This window comes from Aricia agestis, chromosome 18 (genome assembly GCF_905147365.1).
Source record: "Aricia agestis chromosome 18, ilAriAges1.1, whole genome shotgun sequence".
NCBI lineage: Eukaryota > Metazoa > Arthropoda > Insecta > Lepidoptera > Lycaenidae > Aricia > Aricia agestis.
The window spans coordinates 2,051,222-2,072,812 of record NC_056423.1 but is presented as its reverse complement, the minus strand read 5'-3'; the positions used below and the strand labels follow the sequence as shown (position 1 = coordinate 2,072,812).

General features: G+C 34.9%; 1 long non-coding RNA gene across 1 annotated transcript; it reads right to left on the bottom strand.

Moving 5' to 3' along the window:
• Positions 1 to 18,618: 18,618 nt before the first annotated feature.
• Positions 18,619 to 20,311, bottom strand: LOC121735753. The gene is made up of 3 exons (XR_006036903.1): positions 20,246 to 20,311; positions 19,988 to 19,993; positions 18,619 to 18,629 (listed from the first exon to the last, which is right to left on the bottom strand). It is a non-coding gene; the product is annotated as an uncharacterized LOC121735753 (long non-coding RNA).
• Between the last annotated feature and the right edge of the window lie 1,280 nt (positions 20,312 to 21,591).

Sequence of the window (21,591 nt, the reverse complement as noted above, 5' to 3'; positions counted from 1 at the left end):
AACGCGCCGTGTTGACTGGCTCTTAGGTGATACGGATAAGATTTCTTTCCGAGCTCATATCTGTACGTGTGTATCGTGTGATAATATATTATGTGTGACCTTAACCTCACAAGGGCCAGCGTGGTTTACTTGGCACTATTTCTAATGTATTATGATTTATGTAAGATTTAAGCTACACTATTTTTTGTTCCTAGCGACTTCTTCTGATGTTTCGAGTATCCAGGGCGACGAGTTTGCTCGTTTGCATCCAAATTGAAAAAAAAAAACTTTAAAATATAGGAAAGTAATGAATTCATGACATATAATTCGATTAGACAATGTAGGTAAGCCCGAAGCCGTGATTTTCTAATAAAACAAATTTAAGGCAGACCCACCCTAATTATGACAGGTGATTTACTCACAAATGACGTAATGATATCAGGTACGGGGGGCGCAAGTAGTGGGCCGTAAACGTTATTATTTATAACCCCCCCAACCCCCTTCCCCTATCCGCGACCCCCTCGCGACATCCGAGCGTAAATCAAAACGGGAATTGCCCAAAATCACGCATTTTACGAATGTCTATGTTTCGGGGGTGGCGCAAGTTGTAGGAGATGATGGTTGCGTTATATAGGGATATAGAAATTTCAGGCATCAGAAAATTTTATTTATTAAGTGGAATGTGTCACAGACTTGCAGAGGTTTGTGTGTTGCATAATAAAAAGTTATTTTAACTAAGAATATAATCTCTCTGATTGGCGATTGCAACCGTCAGATTTCCTCTTGAACAAATTTGTATACGTGGGAGAGCCATGCTTCGGCACGAATGGGCCGGCTCGACCGGAGAAATACCACGTTCTCACAGAAAACCGGCGTGAAACAGCGCCTGCGCTGTGTTTCGCCGAGTGAGTGAGTTTACCGGAGGCCCAATCCACTACCCTATTCCCTTCCCTACCCTCTCCTATTCCCTTCCCTTCCCTTCCATCCCTACCCTCCTTTATTACCCTATTCCCTCTATGAGGCCGGCAACGCACCTGTAGCTCTTCTGATGCTGCGAGTGTCCATGGGCGACGGAAGTTGCTTTCTATCAGGTGACCCGTTTGCTCGTTTGCCCCCTTATTTCATTAAAAAAAATAATAATTCTAAATCTGGCTCCTGTCTATATTATGTTATTTGGATCCCAGATTAATTCCAAAAGCTGGTTTTTCAACTTATTGAATTAATAAGTTGAAAAACTATAATATTATATAATTTATAATCAATTAAATGTGGTTACGTAATAAATAAATAAATCCGTAAGCCAAATTAAAAATTAATGCTTACGAAAATAATTAATTCGTAATTTATTGGAAACAACAATTATTAACAATTAGTTATTTTTAATAGATGCATTTATTGTAATTTCTAACCCAAATAAATTCACAAATTACTTAGTTTTGTTTTGGATTCCCTAATACAACCTCAATTGCTACCGCTTGTCTTTCGAACCAAGCGTCATAGTAAAATTTGAGGGGCATTCATAAAAGCGATTTTATTTTGTAATACTCATTAAATGTCACATAAAAATTATTTCCAGAAGGTGAATTCATTAAATATACACTCGGTTATAATAAAATGTGATTTGTAATTGGGGTATAAAAGCATAAAAGATAACGAGAAGTAACAACACACTTTGCTACCCCAGAAAAATTGATATTTTGATTTCTGATTAGGAAAGAAACATAATAGTTAATAATATTATATTTTGAATGTGCTGTGGAAGAAAAGAATTAAAATAAACTAGCTAAAACCGAGCTTTGTGAGGGCTCGCATACTCGCATCGCACCTTGACTGACTGATGATAACACATCTACTTTTAAATAAAAATTACTATGCCAAAACACAAATAGGAGTGATAGTTTCTCCGTAAAGTGTACCACAAAATGTTCAGGTTGTGGGATGTACTAGGGCTCGCTTCACTCGCAATGATAAAATAAAATAAAAAGCTACTAACTGTAAAATACAAAGAAAAATTATATAACAAAAACAAATTTCATTTTGATTTTATATTGCCAGCGATATAGCGGCAGCGGAGCAATACCTCTACATTGGTAATCACTTGTGTTGGTCAATCATTGGCCTACGTGTAGAGGCCGCTTTACATTATTCATTTTTCATGACAATAACATTATTATAATGGTTTATGAGCGCACATGACTTAAGAATAATTAAGATGTCTATTAATTGTAAAAATAATTAACAATTCAACCCTGGATACAATGACTACAATACTAAATACTAGATCTCAGATCTGTTTGAATTTGTCTGGCTTATTGGAAAGTTGCACGACAGTACTTAAACTAATATAATATTTTTTAATATTATAATAATTATTTATAATAATATAATAATAATTTAAATATAATAATGGCACTCGGGGACTGCCGCGGTGAAGCTATTGCATCTAGTCTACACGCATATGTCTTGTCGCACGCACGCAAACACCGTGCCGAAGTCTGCCGAACTGAAACGACGTTAGACGATGCACGGCTTTCAACGCCGCACCGCTGTGCCGGTCGGAGTGGGGGGTGTTAGGTTTATTTTCGTTACGGAATTTCTTGATTCAGTTGCCGCGCAAAAAGTCCGCGATGAAAGCTATGCAATAGCTTACAAATATTTCTAGCTGACTATACTAATATTTATATTATAACAATATCAAAAATATTAACATGTTCCTATAGAGTTGAAATTCCATGACTCAAAACATTAATTGCCTAATAAAAGATTTACATTTCTGTTGTTTTGTTTTATTATCATGAATTGTATTGTTATAAATGAGTAGCTGACCCGGTTGTTGGCAAACTTTGTTTTTCCGTATTAATTCCGTTATAAATCAATATAAGAAGTAGTTATAAACCTTTTCTCAGGCCTAACGAATGTACATACAAAATATAATAAAAATCGGTTGAGCCGTTTCGGAGGAGCTCGCGCATAAACACTGTGACACGAGAATCTTATACGTTAGATTCACTTTCTTATCTTTGCCACAGTTTAGCAGGTTAGATAAAAAAAATGTATTTTATGCTTTTCCATTATGGACACATAACACAGGACAAGCTATCGCGAACACGGTGTACCTATTCGTCGATGATAGCCCATAATAGTGTTTGCTTGCTATGAACACCTTAGCCAACCTTCGCAATCTTGGTTATCTATCATCGCTCAACGTGGAGAGGGACCTTAATTAGCATTTAACAAACATACTAAAGCTCTGATATTTATAAAAATAAGAAGAATAGTTACAAAAACTTTACGTGTTGTTGGTAAGTACTTGTTTTTCTCTAAGTATATTTTTTTTTGTGCGAAGAAAATAAGTTAGTTCTTTTGTTATCACTTATCAGCTTTTTGATTAAAAGCTTTAAAAACAATAGAGCTTTCGTAAGTAGAGACGAAAAACGCCATCTATGTTATGCCTGAGGAACTATTAAAGACGGTTGTGAACTAGCCACCATTGTGAAAGTGACCCAATGGTACCCCAGCTGTTGCATTTGTAATTATTACTTACTTGTACTTACTTACGTAAGTTAAGTTTGACGTAGTTTTAAATGGCAAAATCTTCATTAAATTAAAGGTAAGTAATCATTAAAATATGTCTTACCGTCGAGAGACATTTAATTATTATGATTAACTTTCAATATTTTAATGAAGAGTTTGACAGATAATGTATGGGGCTTATGTCAAATTTTTAATTACTTAATTACATATAAGTAGGTAATTAATGTTTCACTCTGAGTGCGGTAGTTAGAATTAGATTCTCTGGTGTCTTCTCAATCCAATTTAAAATTAGAACTGATTATTATTTATAAAAACATCAATTCAAATTCAAAAAATATTTTTCCATGGAAACATTCCGGACCGCAATTTCAAAATTGGAACATATGCCACAGAGAATTCGCCGATAATCGCAGCCAAATTCGATTTTCGAATTTTAATCGGGATGCGTTTTTTTTTTCTTTCGTAAAGGCGCCGGCAAGAACTGTCAATCAAACGCCTGCATATTATTAGGGGTATTGTTACAGTTCGACATCGCCGACTTGATTTTGGGGTTCCTTGTTTAGAAAACTTACGCCACACACGGAGTTTTAAAATAGCTAATTTTGTGTTTTATTCAGCAAAATTTTGGTTTTTATTGCGAATAAATATCTATATATTCAGATATTTAGATATTTTACTGACTGAAATGAAAAATTATCGTTTCAGTATTTTAATATTATCATAGAAATCACATTAAGTATAATTTTAGTTTATTTATCAATACAGATAACATTATAGTTGTCAATTTTATTTTTACCTTTTGAGCAATTTAATTTCGATGTAATTATGCATTACAGTATTCAATAACATAATCATTACTTTATGCGGAAAATAATTTAATGAATTTCACACTATAGTTTGTACGTTTTAAGATGATATGGGTGACAGTTTTCATGTTCCTTGCTACGGGTTTTTTTTACAAGAAAACAAAAAAAATCTAAATGTAATCAATTATATTCCATCTACAAAAACAAATGTTTCCTATAATTGTAAATGAATAAAAATAAAAAGTTGCTAAATGCTAAGTTATTAATATAAAATTATAAATATTAACTGTGAAATAGGAGTATAAAATTATTGTTACGAAAACATTTGAAAAATGTCAGATGCATGAAACGGAACTTATGTCAATAGAGATTGACTCTGTTGAATCGAAATCAAATCGATAAAAAAGGGCGGCCATCTTAAATCGCCGGCACCACTGAAATGTCAGTACGAAATCGATAATTTCGATTACAATCCCTTTACGAAGTGATTCGATGTTTTTAAATTATCGTTTAATTTTTGTTAGGTAACTTCCCTACTATTGTCAATTATAATGTGTCACGCATATCATTACAAAACGCACAAACTATAGTTAATAATTTAGAACCACATTCCTATTCTCATTTCGCGCTTAACCAGATGAGCATAAAGGTCTTGCCAGCGGCAAAAATTGACCAAAGCTGTGGTAAAAAATGTTAAACGCTTTTTTGTCTTATCCCTAATCTCCTATTGACAGTGTAATGAGAAGAATATTGTAAATAATATAGGAAACGGAGTCGATTATGAATTAAATGCAATTATTATAATAATCTAAAATTGGTTATACCATGTTTTGGAATTATGTTTTCTGGGTATCAGTTTTGTGAATGAAATTAAAAGCATTTTTGATGGGGTTTGGGAATCGGAGGTCTAATCATTTAGGTTCTAAGATAAGTACTTACAACTTACAAGTGTTAAGTAGAATATTATACTGGCCAGTCTTTTTTTTATATATTATCTATATAAGTATCCTTGACTTCTGACAGAGGTCAAGTGCGTTTTGCTCCGGTTTCGAACGTCAAAGCTGTTTGAACGCGCTTATCTCAGGAACTACTGGTCCGATTTGAAAAATTCTTTCAGTGTTAGATAGCCCATTAATCGAGAAAGGCTATAGGCTTAGTTTTATCACGCTAAGACTAATAGGAGCGAATAAATAATTGAAAATGTGGAAAAAAACGGGGGAAATTATTTGAAAGGGCTTATCTCACGAACTACTGGAACAATTTTTCTGTTATTTGGCACCTAGATAAGAAGTAGACCACGTGAAGGATCATAGGCTATTTTTTGTGGACTAATTTGTGAAATATCTAATTTACGCGGGCGAAGCCGAGCGAAACGTCTAGTAACTTATAAGTATGGATGCATTAAAGTCTTAAAGAACGTTGATGCTAAAGGAAAAATGAAAAAAAAAATCTTCCATCTCTTTGATTTTATTGTCTGATTTTGTAAAGCCATAATGAATATTGAATACAAGAGCACCGACAGCTCTTACAACATTTTAACAGACATTATTCGCACGCATACGAATGCTTAGTTTTGGAGATAAATATTAATATACACGAAAAGTATGATTGTCTTGTCAAATTTTAACACGTACATGTCGATATAATAATTGGCCTTACCGGTTATAGCATGTAAATACTACGGTTTGACAGAAAACTGGTGGAAAATGACGCAATGTTACTGAGTCAGCATAGCAGCACATAGCCATTTATTCAGAAAAAATGTATCCTCAGTCGCACATAGTTGTTGCTTACCATCAGGTGACCCGTTTGCCCGTTTGCCCCCTTATTTAATAAAAAAAAATAAAAAAACATAGAACCTCGTCCTCTTTAAAGAAAAAACCACTACCTTTATGAATTATGACGCTAGGTCACTCTTAAGGCCCTGTATTCCCAAAAACGGACGATTTTCAAGATTTAAAAGTGACAGTAGACACAAAAATATAGTAATTTAAATTCTGAAAAAAATGTATGTGTTATTTAAGGATCTAACACAGTGGAATTTATATTCCATTACACAATATCATGAACTTCACTCGATAGAAAAAAATCCCAAAGTTACCTCTTCTTTTAACGAATTTTCAATACTATGTCTAAATTATTTGGAATCTTATATATAAAAATGGATTTTCAAATGTGTTAGTCGCGCTAAAACTCGAAAACGGCTGAACGAATTGGGCTGATTTTAGTCTTAAAATATTAGTAGAAGTCCAGGGAAGGTTTTAAAGTGCCACGAAGTTCACCGGGACAGCTAGTTTTCAGATAATTTTTGCACTGAATTAAATTTTTTATACATCAATTAAATCGAGTCAAAAAAACGAATCGCCCTAGATATATTCTTTGTCTTTAATTCAGTGCAAAAATTATCTGAAAATTCCAAATAATTTGGACATAGTATGGAAAATTCGTTAAAAGAAGAGGTAAGTTTGGGATTTTTTTTTATCGAGTGAAGTTCATGATATTGTGTAATGGAATATAAATTCCACTGTGTTAGATCCTTAACTAACACATATATTTTTTTCAGAACTTAAATTACTATATTCTTGTGTCTACTGTCACTTTTAAACCTTGAAAATCGTCCGTTTTTGGGAATACAGGGCCTTAAGGAGTGAGCACACTGAGACGGGCCCTTGCCGGGGATCAGCGTGCCGGGGCTCATCGCAAAAATCTGCCTTCATACAATTTGTATGGAAGCGGATGCGCGTATCGCACACTATATCGGGGCGCAGCAGATTACGAGCAAGAAAGGCCAAAAAATCACGTTTCACTGTATGCGAGTCCCCCTTAAATAATAACTTTATTTTATTTTTAGTATTTGTTGTTATAGCGGCAACAGATATACACAATCTGTAAAAATTTCAACTCTCTAGCTATCACCGTTCTTGAGATACAGCCTGGAGACATAAAGACGGACAGACGGACAGACAACGAAGTAATAGGGTCCCGTTTTTATGCTTTGGGTACGGAACCCTAAAAACTAATTTTATGCTAGAAGAATTAAGATGTTTCCGCTGAACAGACAGACAAACATATTTTCTTATATTATTATATTATATATTATGTAAAATATTTATACCAGCTGTCCCGGGCCCCGGCAAACGTTTCTTTGCCATATAAAACATTTCGCCCATATTATTTTATTGAAGTGACTAAATAAGTATGTCACCATGGCAACGTCCGTCGCTATCCCGTCGCACAAACAATGGTCGCCGTCAGTCTCGAGCTGTAATAATTTGCTATTATTTAATCAACAAATGCACTTATCAATATAATAAGTACCCAGTAGCCGATTCTCAGACCCACTGAATATGCATATAGGTTAAATCAGTAAAGCCGTTTCGGAGGAGTACGCGGCCTAACATTGTGACACGAGAATTTTATATATAAGATAACCCTTCTTCTGGTGCAGTCGAGAAAAAACACATCAAAAAATCTAGTAGCTACGGATGCTGGAATGAAAAGACCAGGGGTACCACAAAAACACATAAGATGCCGCTCTAGTTTTGACAACCTCCCGGTTCCTTGAAACCAATCAACGTAATGGGCACATCCCTGGTCACGCAACCTGACTGATAATAGCCGCCTTCCTAGACCGAATTATCAACCAATTGGATAGGAATTAGACAGTTCTATTTTTGAATTAACTTTTTCCCGCGCCCTGCCGATTGCTTCTTAAAGTTGCCTGAAATTATGCTTATGTGTGCGTGATTTGGCCGTACGAGCACAATAATAATCCAAACTAATAATATTATTAATGCGAAAATGTGTCCGTCTATTTATAAGTCTGTTACCTCTTTACGCCTAATTCACTGCTGAAGTTTTTTTATTTTTTTATTTATTTATTTTAGGTCGCTCAAACATCAAGGTCATTAGCGACCACTTTAGGTTTACAATATTAAATCAGATCGTAGTAGTTAATTGACTTTAGAAATGTTACAATTTTTTCAGTACTTTCAAAACACTTATTGAAACATGTAGGGAGATTAACTTTTAGACGTTCACTATTGTACATTGGACAATCAATTAACAAATGCTTAACAGAAACATCACTATCACACCTTGCACATCTGTTCTTCGCTTCTTTGGTGATGAGATGGATATGAGTTACATTAGTGTGCCCTATTCTTAATCTTTTTAACACTACTTGATCTTTTCTATTATTTGGCTTTAGTTTGCTTTTTTCAAAAACTGTTTTTCTTATCTCAAATAAATTACTGTTATTATTAATTACCCAAACACTGTTCCACAGATTCTTAATTTTAAGCTTAAAATATTTTTTGAGATCATTGATACTAGAAGTAAAGTAATTGCACTGTTCAAATTTTGTAGCTTCTTTTGCTTCCCTATCGACTTCTTCGTTTCCAGGAATGCCCTGGTGACTAGGGATCCAGATTAAAACAATAGCAACATTATTATCTATTAATTGAATAAGGTTGAATTTAACTAAATTTACTAAGGGGTCTATATTGCTTACATTTAATAGTGCTTTTAAGGAAGACAATGAGTCAGAAAAAATCAAACATTTTGTTACATTTATGTCCCCTCTAATAACTTTTAGGCATTCCAGTAAAGCAACCATTTCACATGTAAATATGGATGCGTAATTAGGTAAGCGGTACTTAAAACTACTATTTTCCGAAATCATTGCACAACCTGTCCTTCCCTCATAAACAGATCCGTCGGTATAATAATGTAAAAATTCCGGGTATTTAGTTGTTAATTCATTAAAAAGGTGTAAATATAAACTATCTGGGGTCGAATCACGGGGGTTTTCTTGGGCAATTTCTGTATTTATAGGGAGAACTAGTTCTTTCCACGGAGGTTGTATAGAATGTCCACGCGGAAAAACTAGGGGAAATTCAAAATTTATTTCTTTTAGGTATTTTTTAACTCTTAATCTTAGAGGTACTGGTAAGGATGACCGTAGGTTAAACTCAATGTCTGATGCAAAATTGCTTAAAAATACAGAATTCTCGTTATTAGCTATATGTTTTGAGGCGAATGAAAGGCATAACTCTTTTCTCCTTAATGTCAGGGGCATTTCGTCTGTCTCAACTAAAATACTATTTACTGGGCTGGTCTTAAATGCTCTGAGACTCAAACGTAGACATGTATTATGACAACTCTCTAGTAGATTTAGAATGTTAGGAGAAGCTGAGTCATATATAATGGAACCGTAGTAAATTTTTTCTCTAATTAGGGCTTTGTAAGTATTTTTAATGCATTTGCTATCCGATCCCCATCTATTAGCTGATAAGATTTTAATAATGTTCATTCTATTGTAACAGTCTGATTTTAATTGTTTTATATGTGTAACCCAATTTAATTTTTTATCGAATGTTAGTCCTAAAATTTTTAACTTGTTTTCCTCCTGAATTTTATGATTGTTTATAGTCAAGGTTACTTTATCTTTCTTAGTTTTGTGTGACATAATCATGAATTTAGTTTTTGTTTCCGAAAATTTAAAACCAGTTAATTTACACCATTCACATAATTTATTCAAGGTACTTTGCAAAAGAATTTCTGTAGGTTTAGGATCATTACCTTTTACCCTGATAGTTCTATTAGATAAAAAATTTTTGATGAAAGCAAGAATATTACCTTTTATATTCATTTTTTCTAGAAGCAAAATAACTCTGTGCTTCCACACCATTTCATATGCCTTTTCCAAATCTAGGGCAACAACAATAACCTTATTATTATTGGCAAAAGAGTTTAATATATCATTTTCTAAATATGCTAAGTGATCAAGAGTAGACCTAAACTGTCTAAATCCAAATTGGAATGGGGAAATTAATTTATTCTGTTCCAGGTACCATCTTAATCTATTACTAACTATTTTTTCAAACAATTTACATAAATTACAGGTAAGAGATATTGGACGATAATTCGATGTCATGGTAGGGGTTTTACCTGGTTTGGGGATAGGTATAACAATGGCCTTTCTCCACTGGTCTGGGAAAACTTGATGAATCCAAATATAGTTGTAAATATCTAGGAGGCGATTTAGAGCTAAAAGAGGAATTCTCTTTATTAAAGTATTTGAGATGTTATCAGGTCCTGGACTAGAGTCACCTAGGCGTTTTATTATCAACTTTAATTCCTGCATAGTTAAATTTTGATTAATTGGATTACTGTTATCTTGTAAATTAAAAATGGTGTGATTTTCCTCTACAAAGTTTTTGTGTTGGCGGAAATTTAGATTGTAATTATTGGAACTTGAGTTCTCTGCAAAAGCTGATACTAATAATTGTGCATTTACATTCGGATCACAGCTAAGTTCTCCGTCATTGGTTTTTAAAATTATAGGTTGTTTTTTCCTTTTAAATCCGTTAATAGAGTTAATTTTTTGCCAAACAATTCCTAAAGGAGTATAACTATTAATTGACGAAATAAAATTTTCCCAACTTGCCTTCCTACTTTCTTTAAATATCTTGCGACATCTAGCCCTCTTCTTACGAAATTCTATTTTCAATAATTCTTCTACGCGTTTATCTTCTAGGCTACAAAGCTCCTTTTTATCTTGATTTGATTTTTTCTTTTTATTATATAATCTGTAAGCTTTTTTTGACTCCTTAAGAGACTTATAACATTCCTCATTCCACCATGGCACTTGTTTCTTTTTAATATTCGCGCTGGACTTAGGTATATATTTTTCGGCTGACTCGAGTATAATTTGATTAAATTGATCGACTAATTTATTTATACAGAAAATCGGAGATAAGTTTAAATTGATGTTAGGTAATTTACTTATTTCCCGCTCTATTTGAATGCTAAAATTTGTCCAGTCAGCATTTTTGTACTTCCAATATTGGTTACTAGTTTGTAAATTTGAGTTTAATTCTATTTCTAAAGTAATCGTAATCGGAAAATGATCACTATCGTAAAGAAATTCAAGTGCATTCCATTCGAAATAACTTGATATACTTCGTGAAGCAAATGTTAGGTCAATACTGCTAGTGTGACCATTACTACTATTAAAGTGTGTAGGTTGTTGATTATTAAGTAAAATTATATTATCATGTAAGTCCAGCCAGTTAGCAATTATTTTACCTCTCTGATCACAGCGTTTTGAACCCCAATAAAAATGATGACTATTAAAGTCTCCTAACAAAACGAAGGGAATCGGAAGCTGGGCAACTAAATCGTTCAAATCCTTATCACTAAAGGAACAGCTAATTTTATGTTTTCAAATCTAGCGTGAAACCCATTAACATTCCATTGCAAAAATTTCATTACAAACAACAAAGGTATACAATAAAGATTTAAAGATAAGAAATGTGTAAAACTAAAGAAATGTGTAAAAATAAATATTAGGTAGTGAATCGATTAATATCTTGAAGTTTCCGAGATAATCTTGCGCATCTGTTTTAAAGGTTCTTGTTCAATTTAGGGTGTAGGTATAGGCACATATTAATTAACTCTGGGATGTTATCTGTATAGTCCTTAATGATATCCTGAATATTTTGTTTGTTCCGAGAGACGTCTAAAAGACTTATAAATTGTTCTAAATTAAGGGGGAAATCAGTATCAGAATTTATCATCTCAAATTTTATGTCCTTCCAAACTTGTTCCTCAGTTCTGTTGTCAAGGGTTTTCTTCTTCTTTTTTATTGACTTGACTGGCAATTCTTCTCCCTGGGAGATGTTGCTGTCTGTATCAATGGTACATTCGCTCAATGACTGACTATCTTCTATAATGATCTGTTCTGTTTGAATAATATCTGACTGTGATGGTTCCGTGGTAGTGTTTGAACGAATCCGCTTAACGCCTTTATTTAGTTCTAGTTGGCATGTAATAGTCTGGGGCTTAGAAAATTCTATAGGGGGGTAATTTGAGATGTCATTATATTCTTGTGTGGAATTGTTATTAACTTGGGGTGAACGCTTATTATTTTGAGGACAGTGATTAGATAAATGACCCATGTTATTACACACAAAACATTTCATGGAATCATTCGTAATATAGATCCAGTAGTTTGTATCTTCGTAATTAATTTGCATCGAGTCAGGTAATCGTTTTTCATCCTCCGGAGACACATAAAGCTGGCGACGAAAACTCATAATATGTGAAAAACCAGGGTCAGGAATTCCTACTCTCATGAATGTGATCGGTGACAGGATCTTAATATTTATTTCATTGAATTTTTCCACTATCAATTCGTGGGGTATAATGGGGCAAACATTCGACAGAACAATTCGCTTATTCCTTGTAATTAAAGGTCTAATTTCAAGTAGGTTGTCCTTGACTTTAACTTTTTTAATCACGTCGACTAACTCATTAGCTGTTTGCTTGGAATCTAAATACACACATATTCTTGAATTGGCTATGCGAGAAATAAAGCGGATCGACGTTGGTTTGGTTACGGTGGAGAGAGATAGCAGATAATCACGAAGCGTCATTCCATCAATAGACTCTAAAACAATAGCTTGATCTTTCTTCGGGTAGGTTGTTTTTGATGTTACATTGGCGTAGCTAATGGTGGGGGTCCCTGCAGGTTCTTCCATAGTTAATATGGGAGCTCCTGTTGCCAGGAGCGCCCTCAAGAATGTAAGTTATACTGTAGGTAACTAGTACGAACACTTTAACGCATTTATCGAATACCGATAAGACGCGTGAACCGAACGGCTGTTGCACGGTAACTGACTGCTGAATTTTACTTTTACTGAAATTTACATAATTATTATTACAGGATACTTTTCATCAATTTCATCCCGGAAAAATGTACGGTTCCGGCGTAATAAACAAATTTTGGCGCAAAGTAGTTGCGCGCGTCATCTAGTTCTACTTTATAACCTAGGACCTAGATTGTAAATTATATTAATAACTCCTACACCGGTTTCGGTGACGGTGGCCGGTTTCATTGAAACCCGGCCAGCTACGCAGGAGTAATTTTATAGTGCTCAAGTGTGTGCGCAGTACACAAGAGCACTCTCTATTCCTTCACTCTCATAGCCCAGTGGGACGGAGGACCGACACGACTGGCGAGAGATCAGGCGCAGGACCGACTTTTTACATGGCCATCCGACGCATGGATCATCTTACTTGTCAGACAATCAGGTGATCAGCCTGCATTGTCGTAACCAAACTTGGAAATAACATGTTTCCAACGCGGGAATCGAACCCACGACCTCCGAGTCGAGAGCCACGCTCTTAACCACTAGACCACGGCAGTAGAGTTATACTCGACGCCCGTAACTCTAAAAAAAGACAGTCCTATGTCCTTTCCCATTTTTTCAAAGTATCTCCATAACAAATCTCTTATCTTTAAACGAGCAATAATTCTTGTATATTATATATATACAATGTGTCCCGACACCGGTGTCCGATCCTTTAATGTCATGATCTATGGCATATTTTATCGACAAAATGGCTCTAAAATTTTTTCTCTCTCTCACGGTTGTAAAATGGCAGCCATTTTAATTTTTCTCGGGCTTTCACACTAATCTGACCAGTACTTCACATGTAAATATCCTATGAAGACAAAAAAGGTCTCATTTGATAGCTGAATTTGTGGACTACGCTTACATAGGCAATATGTTATAACTTTCCTGGAATTAAACATAGAAAAACCCAAGTTTCAGAAAAAAAAAGTGTTATATAATTGGAATCTCGGAATCGGCTCCAACGATTTTCATGAAATTTAGTATATAGGGGGTTTCGGGGGCGATAAATCGATTAAGCTAGGAGTCATTTTTAGAAAATGTCTTTTTATTCGTGTTTTATCGAATACCGAACAAAGCTCGTTCAAATAGCTAGTTTCATTAAATCGGTACAGCCGTTTGAGCGTGAAGAAGTAACAGACAGACAAACACTTTGCAAGGTGGTTTTACCAGCTTCCCTAGATTTGTTTTCCTAACTTAACCCAAAACGATGCGAGGAAAAAACAAAGATTTACACTAATTTTAAAAATAAAAAACTCGATTTCCATAAAAGGACTTTCATTATTGAAATGTCGCACGTAGACAGCGAAACCAGTCGTTTGGAAAAAGTGCAGGAGTTATGTTCTGTGCGGAGTAAATCATCCCGCTCGTGTACTTGTCACAACTGACTGTTATTAATTGCGCGTCGCATTTACAATTACTTTTACGGTTGCGTATGATATATGTGTACTCAAATATCTACTGCAACATTAAGTTTCTTCTTCGATGTAGTCCGTTTTCTATCGAACTATTATGTGGGATTCTCATGAAATTACTGACCAACATTAAGGCGCTCCCCATACGGAGATGCCGTAATTTACCGTTTTAGAGTATTATTAACTCATCGTTTTCAAAAGCTCCAAAATAATAATAAAAATACAGCAATAATCTTCAGCATATGAACATTCCTTTCTCCGTTATTAATTTCCTATATTTTTTGTTTATCAACTCATGATATCAACTTCGAAAGTAATACCAATTTATTTAAATTCAAGCATACATTCAGTATATCCCTAGTATTTACAAATTACGTTTATTTTGAAACACATGCCAATAGATCGACAATTTCATTATCAACATAATATTTGCCCTTTGAATTTTTTAAGTCAATTTTAAACTAAGATAAGTAAAAAAATAGGATTCTGGTGCGATCTCGGCAACGCGGCAAATGTATGGTCAAGGTCGTTTGATCAGGGGATGGCCTTAAAATATGTGCTGATTGGTCGCACTTCAAAAGTTTGACGTATATAATATTATTATGAGAATAGTGTATTCTGCTTAATTTGATTGCTAAATAACAGTAACAAATTGAACAGCTAAATTAATTTTGCATTAAAATATTGGGATCGGTATACTGTCTGAAATGTGTAGTTAAAATTTGTTTATCCAATTTGACTTTGACATAAGTACGACATTGCTAGCAAAATCTTTGCCACATTAAGATGTACAGGAAGAGTTTTTAAACAATAATATAGCAAATTTTTAGGTTTAACAGCAATGAAAATAAACATCTATTAGCAGTTTACTTCCCTTATATTTAAATGATTATTATAGAAGTAAATTATATTTTTTAACGGCGATTGCCCTACAATTATGAAGTAATAAAACAAATGCACAATAAAAAGTGAAACGGCGAAAAGGATTCTTTTGGCTAAATGAGGTATGACGTCTTAATAGTTCTGGACACATCTCAGTTCCGCCGATTTCGTTAACGACCGTAATATAAAATAGCTTTGAAGAAAGTAAATTGATTATTAAACGCATTACTGCACTTTTATTGTTCGTAATTAGTGTATGCCAATATCACTCTCTTTGTTAATAACCGACTATTGTGCGGTGAAGGTAAAATTAAAACTAATATTAGTGAGGTGGTACTACTACTAATAATGTTATATAATAATATTTTTTTTACTTTTTTTTATGAAATAACGGCAAACGAGCAAACGTGTCACCAGATGGAAAGCAACTTCCGTCGCCCATGAACACTTGTAGCATCAGAAGAGTTGCAGGTGTGTTGCCGGCCTTCTAAGAGGAAATAGGGTAATAGCCAATAGGGTAGGGTAGGGATGGGAAGGGAAGGGAATAGGGTAGGGGATTGGGCCTCCGGTAAACTCACTCACTTGGCGAAACACAGCGCAAGCGCTGTTTCACGCCGGTTTTCTGTGAGAACGTGGTATTTCTCCGGTCGAGCCGGCCCATTCGTGCCGAAGCATGGCTCTCCTACGTCTATATATATAATATTATTATATCTTTTTACTATTAATTTGCCTACCAGTCAAAAGATATATTATGATGATCTCCGTTACGTTTCTGCGCGGTAACTCTACATTTTTCCCTCGCGGTAAAAAACTATCACAATACTAGATGTTCCGCGCGGCTTCTCCCGCGTAAATTAGATATTTCACAGGAAAATTAGTCCACAAAAAATAGCCTATGATCCTTCACGTGGTCTACTTCTTATCTGTGCCAAATAACAGAAAAATTGCTTCAGTAGTTCGTGAGATAAGCCCTTTCAAATAATTTCCCAGGTTTTGTCCACATTTCACCCTATTTCTTCGCTCTTATTAGTTTTAGCGCGATAAAATATATTTTATAGTAATATATTATTAGTCTATATCCTTTTTCGATAAATGGGCTATCTAACACTGAAAGAATTTTTCAATTCGGACCCGTAGTTCCTGAGATTAGGGCATTCAAATAAGCCCTTTCCTCCCGTTTTTTCAACATTTTCCTCTGTTTCTTCGCTCTTATTAGTCTTTTCAAATCGGACTAGTAGTTCCTGAGATTAGCGCGTTCAAACAAACAAACAAACAAAGTAATAAACTCTTCCGCTTTATAATATTAAAGTATATAGATTACGAGCTTTTGCCCGCGGCTTCGCTCGCGTTAAGAAGTATTATTGTATACAAACTTTCATCCCCTATTTGAAGCCCTTCGGGTTGGAATTTATCAAAATCCTTTCTTAGCGGATGCCTACGTCATAACATCTATCTGCATGCCAAATTTCAGCCCGATCTGTCCAGTGGTTTGGGCTGTGCGTTGATAGATCACTATGTCAATCAGTCAGTCAGTCACCTTTGAGTTTTATATTAGTATTTGTATGTAATTCTTTCAGTCAAGATTCAAAATACGGGGATTTTCTTGACCAGGAAAAGAACATAATTTCTTCGAAATCAGTTTGAACGGACGATCTGCTTTTATGGTCTGCTTTTCTGTCCATGATTATTCGAATCATGGACAGAAAAGCAGACCAACACTTTCGCATAATATGTGTATACACTTAACATATTATTGTTAGCTAAATTTTTTTCTTTGAGTACCAATTACTTCTTATCTAATGTATAATTTGTATAATTCTTGGGCACTTACAGGTCTTTAATCTTAATTATTGTAAACTTAATGTAAATTTTATGACTGTTTGTTGCCATGATAAATAAATAAATAAATAATATGTATTATTGGTATTTGATGTCGTTTCTAGCTTCATGATGTCCCAAATACATTATTGGCAAGTTTCAATGTCTTAATTGTAGCATGATATCATACCGTGTCCTAGTAAGCTAACCGAGTTGAATGTGATAAAAAATATTTATAATTAGTCGATTTACACAAAGTATACGTCCGGTGCACTTTCTAGAATCCTTGCTGTAATGCGGCGTAATTTTGCGCAGGTGTATGCGCAGGCGCAGCTGACCGACGAGTGCCGACAAACGCCGAAGTGTCGCGAGAGTCGATATCGAATTATCGACTATTACGCTATCGACACATCGCCTGCCCGCGGCCGAGCAAAGTGTGAGAAAAAAAGAAAAAAAAACTTGAAAAGTGTCAAGGGACACCCGAATGGAACGAAGTTGTTTCTTATGTTCAAAAAACTTGTATATATACTCAAAAAATATTTAAAAAAACGCCATCTATTGACGCACAGGAATACTATCAACGCCCTCTGCCCCTACCATATAGGTACAACTTTTTCGGTGTAGCCCCCTTCCGCAACGCGCGATAAGGAACTTCGTTGCAAAAATGAGAATAAAGTGTAAACATAATTTTTAACTTCATGCAGATCGCGGACATGACAGACTTGGTTTTATAAAGACTATTTGAAATAAGCTGTTCATTAAACTTTGGATCATACAATAAAGGTAAGACCGCACCGCACACGACGCGACACTTTACTTTCATAGAACTGACGTTTTACAAACGTGAATCTGACGGTTTACACTTTACAAACGTCATCTCAGTTCTATGGAAGTCAGGTGTAGTGCGGTCTCGCTTTTATTCGAAAAAAAAAACTAATTTAATGAATTGTGAATTTAAAAAAAAAATATCCACAGCCGAACATACATATAACCTCCTCCTTTTTGGAAGTCGGTTAAAAATTATTAATCTACTAGATGATGCCCGCAACTCTGTTGCGCCAAATTTCGTTTATCGCGCGGGGACCGTACATTTTTCCGGGATAAAAAGTATCCTATGTCCTTTCCCGAGACTCCTATGAAAATCGGTTTAGCGGTTTAGGCTTGAAGAGGTAACAGACAGATATACAGATACACCTTCGCATTTATAATATTAGTATGGATTCCCGATTCTCAAACAGATAATATCAAAAAAATTTCAGAATCGGTTCAGATGTTGTACCTACATGAACCGTAAGTTTGACGACCTCTGTGGCTCAGTGGTGAGCGCGTCGGTAGCTCAAGCCGGGGGTCGCGGGTTCGAATCCCGCCGACGGAACAAAAAGTTTTCAAAGTTCCTGGGTCATGGATGTGTATTAAATATGTGTATGATATAATAAAAATCTTAAATATATGTATAGTATAAAAGTATTAAATATATTTCCGTTGTCTGGTACCTGTAACACAAGTCCTTTAGGTACTCAGCACGGGGCCAGACTGACGTGGTGTGAAGCGTCCATAGATATTATATTATTATTATTATTAAGTTGCAAGTAAAAAGCAAAAATTATATTATGGATTTAATTTTAGGGTAAGTATACACTTAGACAAAATAATAAATAAGTAAGTACTTTTAAAAATCCATTGCATTCTTTATGTTTTGCCCCCCACCCCCCCCCCCCCCCCCCAAACCCACGAAAATATATTCCTATGACTTGTAAACCTTTTTTCTGTCACATACTTTTAATACTTACTTTTAATAAATGCTCCCATTTTTTATGTCACATTACTTACAGCTTAATGACCTAACTATCTACCTAGTGCCTATAGCTTCCAGCACAATGCCTAGGGCATGTTTGCCCTACCCATTACAACCCCTCTTATAAAACTATTACTGACAGTAAAACAAACATAATATTTAAAGGGACTTTCACATTAGCCTTAGATATACATACAATTTTTTTTTTATGAAATAAGGGGGCAAACGAGCAAACGGGTCACCTGATGCAAAGCAACTTCAGTCGCCCATGGACACTCGCAGCATCAGAAGAGCTGCATGTGCGTTGACGGCCTTTTAAGAGGGAATATATTACCCAATAGGGGAGGGTAGGGATGGGAAGGGAATAGGGGAGGGTAGGAAAGGGAATAGGGTAGGGGACTGGGCCTCCGGTAAACGCACTCACTCGGCGAAACACAGCGCAAGCGCTGTTTCACGCCGGTTTTCTGTGAGAACGTGGTATTTATCCGGTCGAGCCGGCCTATTCGTGCCGAAGCATGGCTCTCCCACGTATAAAATACTAATATTATAAATACGAAAGTGTGTCTGTCTGTCTGTTGTCTCTTCACACCCAACTCCCAAGCCGCTGAACGGCTGAACTTTTGATTCCCGGAAAAGAACTTTTTAATTTTTATACCAGAAAAATGTACGGTTGACGGTTTCCGCAGATAAACTAATGTTGACGCAGCGAAGTTGTATAAAACTAATTTTGTACCATCTCATTAGTTTTAAATATAATATTATAGCGAAAATAATTTCAATATTATACCATGAATTGAGAAAAAGTTTGAATATTCTTATTTGTAAAGATTTTAAACTATTTGATCTTTTACTAACGGCCGTTCCCAATATTTGATCTATCTCTGGTTTTGCCCTACTAGAGATAGGAATAGCTCACAATTGACATAAAATATATGTATCTATTATGTCTAATGTGAGCTATTCCTATCTCTAGTAAGGCAAAACCAGAGATAGATCAAATATTAACGGCCGTAAGAAAACAAGACGTCTACTATGCTAGAACAGTGTAAAGCACACATTAAACTAGCCCAGATACTAAAAAATTATGTCATAAACTTTTAGTATCACCAGTTTTATGTTTATAGTAATATTAGCATTATCATAAAATAATATATAAAACATTTATTTATATTTTATGATAGACCTACCTTAGTGTAATGACTAGGATTATTAAAATGTAACAAAATAAGCTCTGCCAAGTAAAATTTGTATGTAATAAAATATTCTATAAGTACGTGAAATTCCTTAGAGAAAAAAGATTTCTGATGCTTATACTAAAATTGGCCAAGTGCGAGTCGGACGCGGCACGAAGGGTACCATTATAAAGCGAAAAAATAGTATTTTTTGTATGAGATTACCTTTTTTATGTTATGATACGCTTAATTATTTAATTTATTTTAATTAGCTTAATTATTAAATATTAAATTACTTACATAATATATATCTAGCTATTTGACCGAGCTTTGCTCGGTATTCAACAAAACACGAATAAGATGACATTTTCTAGAAATGATTCCTAGCTAGATCGATTTATCGCCCCCGATACCCTCTATATACTAAATTTCATGAAAATCGTTGAAGCCGATTCCGAGATTCCAATTATATACAGGGTGTAACAAAAATAAGTGATAATACTTTAGGGTGTGTACGTGTTCCTTGTACAGAGTTCACTGTGAAAGTAACAGCGCTGAAAGACCAAATTTTTTTTTCACTTTTATATGGGAAAACTCGTGACGCTCGGGCCCTTGCCCATACAAAAGTGAAAAAAATGTTTGGTCTTTCAGCGCTGCTACTTTCACAGTGAACTCTCAACAAGGAACACGTACACACCCTAAAGTATTATCACTTATTTTTGTTACACCCTGTATATAATTGGTTGGTTAAGCGTCGTCTAGCTGTAGTGTTGAACGTTGTAGTCAACAAGTCGGCTAAACGACGTATAGCCGTGTGATTGAATGGCGTTGTTCAGTCAAAGGGCTAGCTGTTTGATTGAACGGCTATTTAAACCAGTCGGCTGCTACATATATACAAGAATTGCTCGTTTAAATATATAAGATTAAGGACTTTTGAATATTTCAAGTACCTACCTGTTGTCATTATGGATTACGAGCAAGAAAAGCTAAAAAAGTCATGTTTGTTGTATAATAACTTTATTTTGTTTTTAGTATTTGTTGTTATAGCGGCAACAGATATACACAATCTGTGAAAATTTTAACTCTCTAGCTATTACCGTTCTTGAGTTACAGCCTGGAGACAGACAGACGGACAGACATCGAAGTCTCAGTAATAGGGTCCCGTTTTTACCCTTTGGGTACGGAACCCTAAAAAGATATACTTTTTTTATTTTATTTATTAACAATAAAGAAAATACAATCACAAAATTAATCTAATACAGTGTAACATAAACCCTTACTGGTTTTTCCGCACACTTCCATTCGTCTTCGACAGCTCTTTTTAAACAATAGTACTACATAAATTACTTAAATTACAGTCAGTATACAAAAATAATCTACAGCCGCACCCAGAGCGTGTGGCCAAAGTGCTTAAACCCAAAAATCCCAAAAAAAAACACAACTTTTGTAGCGGCCGTCTTCATTGTTTTATAGCTAAGTTCATTACCT